Source organism: Drosophila pseudoobscura, chromosome X, assembly GCF_009870125.1.
Source record: "Drosophila pseudoobscura strain MV-25-SWS-2005 chromosome X, UCI_Dpse_MV25, whole genome shotgun sequence".
NCBI classification, from domain to species: Eukaryota; Metazoa; Arthropoda; class Insecta; order Diptera; family Drosophilidae; genus Drosophila; species Drosophila pseudoobscura.
In genome coordinates, this window is record NC_046683.1 from 39,551,298 (window position 1) to 39,562,932 (window position 11,635).

Sequence of the window (11,635 nt, forward strand, 5' to 3'; positions counted from 1 at the left end):
ACGGGAGCAACCCCAAGATTCGTAAACGAAGACTTAGCTCAAAGATTAACCACGAACCCCAATGTACGAGAGACATTAATACAAATCCGACTAGCCGACGAAACAGTGCGAAACACCGCAGCGGCGTTACCGAACGCCAGAGCCAAAGACCATGGGAAAACTGGATCCGTGTTCGATGTGCGACAAGTTCGCTGTATGAACTGGCTCATCTACATATGTATATACTGTATTGTTAGTGCCCGTAGCGTTACGCACCTATCCTTAGAGGTGTGAGATTGTATGTACGGATGGAGGTTGTACATACATTTTTTTTGACGGTCAGACACCAATAGTATAGCAGGATATCGGAACGTGTACTATGCTCTAAGTAGCTCGCCGGAATGTCGTGGGATCTTTCCTATTATCATATGTGCTATACGAAAACATTCGCAAAGATGTTTTAGGTACACTTGATTTAAGGTTCAAAAGGAACTCTATGAAAGGAATCATAAAATTTTTTTTTTTTTTTTCATGTTGAAAATTTGTATTTTATTTTAAACAAGTTTTCTACTACCTTTCGTGGCAACTTAATCTAGTTTTACATTTAAGGGGAAAAACAATTGATCACAAAAGATACATACATAGACTTAATGTTACATATATGGAGTAGGTACATACATTATTTACAATATTTACAAAAAGTTAATGAGATATTATAGGAGGGACCTAGTAGGGAGATCCAGTGGATGACACCTTTTGAGTCTTCTTTTCCTTGGCGGGTTAATTAGACGTCTGGCTAGCACATTAGGATGACCACCAAGTCGTTGCAAGTACCTTGCTGCATGTAATTGTATCACATCGCCCACTTTGGGAACCTTTAGGTCCCTCTCGATGTCACTGTTTCGCATGTACCATGGAGCATTGCATATTCGTCGTAGAATTTTTGACTTAGCAACTCTGATTTTATTTAAGTTGGTTTTTGCCGCGATGCCGTAAACTTGAAGTGCGTATTTCCATATCGGGCTGAGGATGGACTTGTATATCGTGACTTTGCTGTACAGCGACAGCTCGAACCATGGTAGTATGGGTTTTGAAATTTAGTGACCTGTCGAGTACAACACCTAGGTATTTGTACGAGCTCTTGTGCGTAAGTGTGGAGCCCAGCATATTAATACCTCCGCAAGAAAGTGTTTTCGTAGAAAAAGTAACATTAGCACATTTGCTGCTGTTGATGCCTATGTTCCATTTCTGAGCCCAGACCTCAAAGCTGCTCACATATTGTTGCAGAGCTTCCGTAGCTAGATTTATGCTTGGACTTCTGGTCAGCACTGCAGTGTCATCCGCGTAGGTTGCTATCAACACATCGTCCTCGTCCAACCCAGTTATTACCCTTGAGGAAGGCATATCGGCTGTATATAGGGTATATAACGTTGGTCCAAGAACGCTGCCTTGTGGGACGCCTGCACAGATTGGGCGCTTCGATGATTTTGCTCCATTTACAACAACACTAAAACTTCTAAAACACTAAAACTAAAGCTACTCACCAGCTGGAATAGCTGCGGGGGCAATATGTTTCTCAGCTTAAAGAGGAGGCCATCATGCCACACCCTGTCAAACGCTTGTTGAATGTCCACAAACACAGCTACCGAATACATTTTTTGCTCAATTGCATCAAGCGCGAAGTTGACCACACGATGAAGTTGTTCTGGCGTGCCGTGACCTTTTCTAAATCCAAACTGCCACTTTGGAATTCTTTGCTTTACAGGTTCAAGCTGCATGATGCGGTTCAGAATCATTCTTTCCGTCATCTTCCCTAGCGCTGAGAGCAGGCTAATTGGTCAGTAGCCATCGACTTCTGTGTGTTGTTTTTCTGGCGTAGGTACCATGGAGATTAGCGCCGTCTTGCAGCAGGTAGGAAAGTGTCCTATCCTAAGAATGCTGTTGAGGAGCAGCACTATAAATAGCAGGGCTTTTTTAGGCAGAAGTTTTAAAGTCCTGTTGTCCAGCAGATCCTCACCAGGGGATTTTTTGGCCTTCAGCTTCTTAATTTGCTGCACCACATCTTGAAATGTGACTGGGCTTGCTGGCAAGGACATTTGAAATGGCATTTCCAATTGTAGCTCGACGGCCCTTCTTGTAACAGCAGACGTAAGATTAAATGGTTTAAATCTTTGCTCTAAACTGTCTGCGAAGATATCAGCCTTTTGCTGACTGGAGTAGCACAAACCGCCTGCTGGATTTTTAATTGGCGATTTAGGCATGACTACTCTTTTAAATCGGCTTGTAAGCTTCCAGAGAGTATAGTTGAAAGATGCATCGGGGCCAGCTTTTTCTAAAATGTTATCAATGCTCGTCTGCTTGACTTTTGCAAGAACCTTTTGCAGTCGGTTTGATAGTCTCAAGTAGATTTGATGAACTCGAGTATCACCGGTTCTCGCATACTCTCTTCTTACTCTTCTTTTCAGGCGCAGGAGTGTAACGGAACTCGGGGGAAGAGTATCTTGTCGTCGTTGGCTTGGTGAACATTGGTTTACAGGCGCAGCAGAAGATGCAGCCAATATTACGTTTCTCATAAATATCGTGATTGCATCTTCTATATCATCGGGACTTTTTATTTCCGTGTTGAGGTTGATTCTACTATCTAGTTCGGCTTGAAACACGCAATTACGCAATACGCATCTCAACGCAAGAGCCACGAGGAAGAATTTGTTGCTTCATAGTTTTGATTTGAGGAGAATGATGCACTGATGCTACAATTGGCAGGTGATCCGGGGAGAGTTCATATTTAATTTCGACTGACAGCTTATTTTGCGCAATCCCGTTGACAATGAAAAAGTCGAGAGCAGAAGGTGTAAGGCGAGTGTTGTATGAGAAGAAAGTTGCCTCGCCAGTGGCAAGGATTTCGCATGTGCTACTGACGATGGCCTCTTGCAATCGCTTCCCTCAACAGCATGATCTGACGTTACCCCACCATGGGTGCTTTGCGTTAAAGTCACCGCCTGCGATGAATCTGTTCCCCAGGCTAAGAAAAAGTTGTTCAAAATCAGTTTTACTCCAAGGTTGGTTGGGTGGCAGGTATATTGAGGAGATCTTGATGCATCCAACATTAGTCGGCACACTCACGCTGGCAACTTGTATGTTTATCCTGGACGTAGGTTCGTTCTGAGCATGGGCAATGGACGATCGTATGAACAGAGCAGAGCCACTTTTCGATGTTCCACTGGGATGATCAGCGTAATATTGGTCGTATCCTGGTACGAATGCTCTCAGACCAAGGCGCATATGTGTCTCTGTTATCAACATTACATCGATTTTATTAGCATTAAGGAAAAGTCTAAGTTCTTCAATGTTCTTGACTAGACCTCGTGCATTCAATAATCTGATTTTTAATTGAAGCTTGTTCATTTTGAAATATGCTTCTGTACCAGGACGCGGAAGGCTTTGTTTGCCTCCATCGTATCCTGTATTAGTTTGAACATTTGATCCATTCTACTATTAAGGTCGTTTATAGCTTTTTCTAATATTTTGAATTTGCTACTAAAATGTTGATCAATCATAAAAAAAGAATGGGAATTTAAACTAACTGTTTAACCGACTACCAAAAAAATAGTCAAGCTATATTCCGTCGTTTTTGGGGAAGTCAGATGACTCAGAGAAGGGGTCAACTTCTCTACCATCCCTACCTTTAGTATGCCGTTTTACCGACAGCATAACCCTAATTAAGCGTATCTCTATTTGATCATCGGACTTCCTCACGCTCTACTCAGGACTTCATGATTTTCTGGATATGTATAAACTTAGCATGAAGTAAGTAAATAAAGAAAGAGAAAATAATAACAATTTATATCTAGTATGTAGGACTTATGTGTAGAGAATATGGCGTAAATGAAATTAAATTGGAAAGAATAGAAAAATATAATAATAATATAACAAAAAAGCATGTTTAGCATATCTTCGGATGGTTTTTGCTGGTTTATTTGGTTGACGATGGCAGATATATGTAGATGTTGGTTCCTGGGAAATCCGAGGTCCTTCCCAGATCTACTAAGAAATCGATGGCCGTTGTCGATCTCGTTGTCGGAGGAGTCAATTGGTTTTCCGGATGTAGAACGTAAGATTTCCAGCCCTATGATACGAGTCTGTTAAAACTGTTTCACTATTGTAAGATCCAAATACCTTTTATCTTCTTTAAGCCAAACCGAATAATGTTGTCCACCAGAACCTCAATTTACTTGGCACGTGTTTGATTTCACAACGTTTTCAAATTCACTTGCGTATATATTTGTATAGAAAGACACATCCGAATACGTACAGCTTCACTATAGCAATGAGCTATTCAGAAGTTCTATTACTAGCATTAGCCCTTACGATCGGAACTTTACCTTCCACAACCAACGGGGTAATCGTACGTTTTTAGACATAGCTTACACCTTGCTTCCCTAGGTAGCGGAGTAATCGTACGATGCTAAGCAAAGCTTACACATAGCTTCCACGACTATCGGAGTAATCGTATGATTTCTAGTAAAGCTTTCGCAAACATAACTCCCACAGATCCACGCTGCTTCTTTAAATTAGACCTTAAGCTCTTCAATGGAAGCTTAAACTACTTCTCTCTTACAATTAATCTCTTATATTGTTTTAAAAAGAAAAGTTAATGTTAAACGCGAAGGCAATACTTCCCAAGCTGTTTGCTGCAGTTTTAGAGTCACAACTGGCCACTACACTTTGCGACGATGCACTGCTTCATATCTCACCTGTATCTTACTTTGCTTTGCGACGATGCACGGCTCCATACGTCACACGTAGTATGTGTGTCCTGTCCCTGCGACGACGCACCGTCCTGCGCCGAAACCCCACGCCTCACCTCTCTCATCGTGCAATCCCACACCATCCCGACAACACCTGTGCGACTAGATATCAGAGACTATCCGAGCCAGAGCAACCAAATTTTGTATCCAGACTCCTGTGATATCACACTATTAAAACTGTATTTCAAAATTTCTTTCGCCACCTCCAAGAACGAAAATCTGTCGCATCCACCAATTTAAAGATATGCGAAAACCAAACCAACCGTAGAATCGTAGAAAATTCCCTATCTATCAGACTACATAGTCGAAATTAGATCGGATTATTACGTTATACATATGTATATGTATATTACTCTTCGTCGTTCAATGTGTGCGCTCTCTTGCACGATAAAACGGCCGATGTTCCTCCTCGTTAGATTGTGGTTTTTGGCTCCCGTTTTCTCTATACTATATTCGAGGCTCCAGCTTCCTCTCCAATTTGCTCTCCCAATCTTTTTCACTGACTTTTTCCATTCTTTTCTCTGCTACCCTGCTCTCTTCCCATTCTCCTCTGTTCTACTTTTTTCCTCTGTTTTTTCGCTTTTACAATATTATCATATTTCCTTTTGCGCTTCTGAATTCTGTTGGCCGACACAAATACTATATGGGTGTCCTTTCCTTGACTCCGTGCTCTCCTAGTTACTCAGCCATTTTCTTTATTTTCACTATTTTTTCCATTTCTTCGTTTTCATTTTGCTTGTGAATTTTTTTTTAAATGATTTTTTTTGCATTTATTTGGCTAGCGGGGCTTGTGGCTGCCTCTGAATCAAGTTTGGCGTAACATTTCGATGCATTTTGATGTCTGTCTTTCCCCCTGTCTTTACATGTTGCCCCTCTCTCATCTTAGCAGCTCTTGTGGCAACTCCTGTGGCAGCTTTGGACCTTTGGGGGTGGCGGCGTATGCGAAATGTGATTTTGATTGGCTTTGAATAGTGTAAAGCATTTTTTTCCTGTCTGCTGTTTGCTGTCTGTGTAATCTGTGGACTGATGTCAAGGTGGGTGAGTGGAGAAGTTCGTTGTTTAATAAAGAGGAAGAGCATACGGCTTAGTGGGGCCCAGACGAGAGACAAGACAAGGCCAAAAGCTCTTGAGCAGGATCAACCTTTGTAGCTGTTGGCGTTTGAGTGACTTCCCTCTCTGTTTATTGATTGCTTGGGTGGGGTTAGATCCTTGTTTGATTGGATAATAATCGAGGGCTACTAGAGGAGTTCCTTCAGGAAGGGAAAGTGGTGCTGTTCCTTTCATTCGGTGTCAAAAACCATGGCATGGAGAAGATAGACAAAAAGGGTAGGCGAGAGGTTAGGGAAGGGTTAGGGAAGTTCCTTTGTAAAATCACAAGGAGAGGCTTTCGGTACCAGACTTCACTGTTCTCGAACTCCTTTCATCCCTCCGGTACTCTCTTCTTGCACTGAATTTTCTTGCTTAAACAAAATGGAATCCACAAATATTTTGCAGAGCTCCTACTTCCAGCAGCAGCGGTTCTAGATCAGCGGGATTTGACTGCGGTGGGTGCTGCATGGGATGGCACAGGGCTCTCAACAAAAACGGGGTGGGGGTGGGTGTCTGGCGGACAGGACAGTCATAAAATGTCCCGTCAACTGTACAATTTTCGTATGTTTTTCCCTGCTGTCCACCACCGTCCTCTCTCCCTTTCTCTGTCTGGGTTTTTTGGGGAGAACAGGGGGGTGGTGGCCAGGGTCACCAGCTGCAATAATAAAACGGTTGAAACTCCCCCACTTGTGTCCATTGTTGTTGCCGCTTGTAATTTATGGAGCAACAAACAACATTGTTGACATTATTGACAAGCAACTGCTTGATGGGAGTAATAAGGTGGTTCTGGATGGGTTCAGAGGGGGCTCTGGACGGAGAGTAGCATCCAGAGCTCCCTGGATGGGAATGTGGAAGTAGGAAGCGCGGTGCAATGGTACTTGTGGCAGTACAGGAAATGAAACAATTTGGTTCTTCTCGGCGTAGTTCTGGTTTTCGCATCTTTTACGAATTCAGGAACGATAGAAATTAATAAATAGATTTTCTATTAAAATTAATATATATGTATATATCCGAATATTATACGAGTGAGTTTTTTCTTAAGTTATTTTTGAACACACCATTTCTATACTCTTGAAATCCTTTGTACTCTCGGACAACATATTTCTATAGGAAAAATTCTCCAGTCGGAATTATGGGTAAATGGTAAACCGGAACAGTGCTGTCTTTGTGTGTATTTTCTCGTCGTTTCTCCATTTGTTTTTATGATGGCCGCTGGACCTTCCACGTCTTATGGCCATAATTTGCCAGATGCTCAGTTTTAAGTGGGGGCGGCCTTTCAGCTCTTCCTCGGCCCTCTTGGGAAGCAGAGCCTCCTTTTAGGGTTTTGCTTCTTTTGAGTTGGCTCATGAAATATGTTTGAACAGTTTCAATGGGACATTCTACTATATATGATAGTTCTGACTGTCCGATAGATCTTTCTGGACTATATGTACATATTTCTTATATGTATTTATATATGTATTCATTTATCTACGAGTACGTTCGGATCAGAGAGAAATTAAACTGGAACTTTTCTAGAGTTAACGAGGGGGAAAGTTGTGAGTCGCTGCTACGGCTGCGACTCTACACTTATACCCGATACTCTGTCAGTATGTCTCCCCTCCGCACATAATGAACGACAAAGAGTATGTGAGAGAGAGGCAGAAAATGAGTAAGCAGAGCTGCCAGGCTGCGTAGCCACTAACATTTTAATTGTTCCGTCTAGCTATAATGATGATCCGATCTGATTCAGATTCTGCAGTCTGCAGTCTGGAAGATATGGTCATTCTGCTTGGAAAGAAACTTGATTCAGTGTAATATTACAGGAGTTCGGAGTCGTTGCTCTAGCTCTTTTAGTCTTAAAGAACGGGACGGACGGACAGACGGACAGCCAGACATAGCTCTATCGAAAAGGCTATTGCCGCTGATCAAGAATATATATAGTTTTTGGGCTCATCTATTTTCCGCAAAAATACCCATATATACCCCTACACTCTTTTTGTGTACAACTCATGGATGGGTTGACAAATTACAGAATGGACTGTAAGCTAGCCGCAGGATTATTTCATAGACATTATGTTCTATACATATTAATTGACCATTAGCTATTCTACACCCACAAACGCCTCTACACAAAAGAGAGTAATTCTCTTTAGCCAAGTCTGAACTTCCATTTTCCTCCTTCGCTTAGATGGAAAATTCTTGAACCATATGCGCCACAATTTGCAGAATTTCCATCGTCTTTTCTTTGGAAAAGTTTCGACTGGATTGGTTCGTTTCAAGGGCAGGAGAGGCCCCGGCATAAAATGTTTATGGTTTGGCTTCTAATTAGGAACGCACCAGTCATGGTAGGCAGGTGTGGGAATACGACTATGACTAGGAGAAGTACCAGGAGTGGAGTGGGGCAGGATAACCTGCGTTCTGGCCATGGACCCTGGCATCGTAAAGAAGTCGGAACGAAATGGCCTCGCGACATATTGAATTAAATATTCAATCATAAGAAGCGAAAGCAAAGCAGCCAGGGGGGATCCAGGGAGAAATTCAGGAGTCATGGCAAAAGTTTCTAGGAACAGCAGGACCTGCGTCAGCAAGGGGCAGAGAGCTCGAACTCGAGCTCTCCTCGAGAGTGACATTTTATGGCAGCGACGTCAGCTGAACTTGATAGACAATTTCGAGTGCGTCATAAACATTTACCGTTCGACGTGAGCCGCCATCTTGAGAGTCCTTGAAGCCCTACCCTCCCCTTCCCTCTCCCACTCTCTCTACTTCTCTTAACATAAATTAACTGCTACATGCATCGATATAAGAGGTTGAGGTAGTGGTAGAGGGAGAGAGCGAAAGAGAGCGTCCTGCAAGACAATGTTCACAGCTGATGAAGGGCCACAATGAATGGAGAACCAAAATGAGGCAGGCCAGGATATATATAAGTCCGAGATAAATAGAGATGATGATGAAACGATGCATATATGTTGATTGTTTACATTGAGATGAAGAGATTGTAAGGCATTGATAGAGATGGACAGAGAAAAACATAAAGACGAAACACAAATTTCCACATACAGACGAAGAGATAGATAGACAGATATAGATATAAAGATGGAGAAAAAGATATAATAACAGAGAGATAGTGCTATGTGAGATAGTTGTTCTATAATTCTTTAGTAGGTTATCGTAAAAATAACAGCAGATTCGTACAGCAGTCAACGAAAGTCCCATAGTGGAACGGACTCAGTTGTCCATGGTCTAGCCAGTGTTTTCACCGAGGGAAGCCAACACTTTAGGATCAATTGCAAGCAGATTCCATCAGAGTCCAAGGACAACTTGAATCTGATTTTAAGATATTAAAACGCTCAGTTTCTAAAGCAAGATTTCATCGGACTTTAATTGATTTGAATATCTTTAAAATAAACTTGCAATATATTTTAAGATGAATACTTTTTTCGGGAATTCAATCCGATATACATACCAATCAAAAATTTTAAATTAAATCCATTTGCCTCTAGCTCAATAATAACTTATTCAACTGCCCTGATGGAGGAGCCACATCCGTTTCGCCTCCAGATGGTATTTGCAGCCAAATGCCTACCGAATACGGCGTTCACCTTCTAAGGTCCTTAATTTAATCCGTGATAAATGTACATCCCCACATCCTTTGAGATGTTCCACAAAGGGAGACCTGAAGCGGCTTAAGCTCTGAAGGGGCAGGGGGAGTGGCCCTGCATATCCGTATGCATGCAATGTAATTTAATATTTTATGGCATACAATTAGGCGTAGGACAGAGGCAGAGGCAGAGTCCTGTGTGTAAATGCAAATGCCCCCAAGCCACATGCGCCTTCTACGTGAGACGACTCCACACTCCAGACACACCCAGAGCTCATCCCAGAGCTTTGCTCTGGCACCGTTGCTGCAGTTGTTATTAGTTATGTCAGTGGCAATTAGCCGAAATAATTTGTAATCTTATTAGCCGCAAACACAAACACACATACGAGTACAGAGACACACAGTGCCTGGCTGAGAGAGGGACATGGTTTAAACGGCTGTCAAACTGGCACGAGAACAGGGGCTGACTCCTAAGTCTCTCACTTCCTGGCAGCCATCTTGGACAGCATCACCCCAAAGAACGACCCGACCCCCTCAATGCCTGTGTTTGCGTGTTCTATAATTACATGCATTGAAGATTGAGGTTTAATTTCGAGACTTTTGTCTTCTACTATGCTTCTCATGTCATTCCCGTGCCGGGGGGCTGCTCTCTGCTAAACTATTTATTTGTGGGGATTAACATTGTTATGGTTGCAAAATTAATTTCAAATCAATCAACAAACATAATGTGCCTAAGTAAATATTTGTGCTACTTAGCCGCAACATGAATAACCATTCAGAGGGAGAGAGAGTATTCAAAAGACTTGAACAAACAAAGGGACGCGTGAATGCGTTCAGAAGGATGTAGGAAGATTCAGGAAGACAATTGTGCAAGGTGTACACTTGATTAAATATTGTACAAAAGCTGTTGTGTTCTATAATTACATGCATGGAAGATTGAGGTTTAATTTCGGGACTTCAGCCTCTTACTATGATTCTTATAGTAATTTTTGCGTTTTTGTTTGATTGCGTTATCTATGTGTGTGCGTATTCGCCTTCGACTTCCTTCGTCATCGCGTCAGATCGGTCATCAGATTTCATTGCCTTAGTGGGGATTCTCTCAAACATCTTCTTTCGCTTTCAATACCCAATAAAGCCAAAAGATAAAACAAATGTTTCGATCCCTCATGAACCTCATGTAAGCGGATAATATACTTAAAGCGTCTCAAAACATTAAAAAGACAAACCCTCTATTGTATGGCTCAAGAAGAAATTAAATTAATTCAAAGTGCAAGAGAATTGTTTCGCTCTTCAGAAGAACTGAAAGAACTTGTAGAGGTATAATCTCAGTTTGATGAGGCTACTGTGCAGATATCTGTTTGTTGCGCTTTGACAATAACACTTAAAATTCCGACAGTGGTGCACTTTTGCGAAATCTTGAGAGCATAAATAAAACGGTAAAAAGTGTCATCGGAATGAGACAAGATTCAAAGAAAAGTCCCGTACCCGTGCTGTCACCAAAGTAGCAACATTGATAGCTCCTCGCTTTTAGAAGGAAGGATTTCGCTCTCCTTCAAATGCAACAGAAGCATCAAAGATTACTCAGGACGAGCTCACCGAAATTTATCTATTCGGAATGGAAACTAATCGTTTTTTCGCATCCGTCAACACCATAACTAAAAACCATCAAACTGCTCTTTCTCGAAAGAAATAAAAAGGAAAAAGTACGAAACAACCAAATGTGCTATGGTCATTTTTAGGGAATATATTGAAACAAGGAATATAGACTCAAGCTCAGATGCCTTGGAATTTCGGAAGGTGATATTATTAAAGTTTGGTATTCTTGGTAGCATGTTCAGAAAAACTGGATATATTATACGTGATAACCGATGCTTCTTGCAAAACATGAATAAACATTGAGGTACGCAGACATCGATATTTTTGCAGCTCTACTCTGAATGCTACTCTATCCAATATTTATTCGATAAAATGGTCATAAAAAGAGACTTGTATGCGCAGCTGTATTCCCTTACTACTCACATACAACAGAGCAAAATGGGGCTTGTTATCCATATATGTATAGTATTTTAAAGATGTTTCGGAAGATTTCCCGTGGTACGACACTCCCATTACAAGCTTTATAAGAAATATTCTTCTTCTCCTTCTCTTATTGATGTCAGAAGTTTTCCGGTTTCTGCTC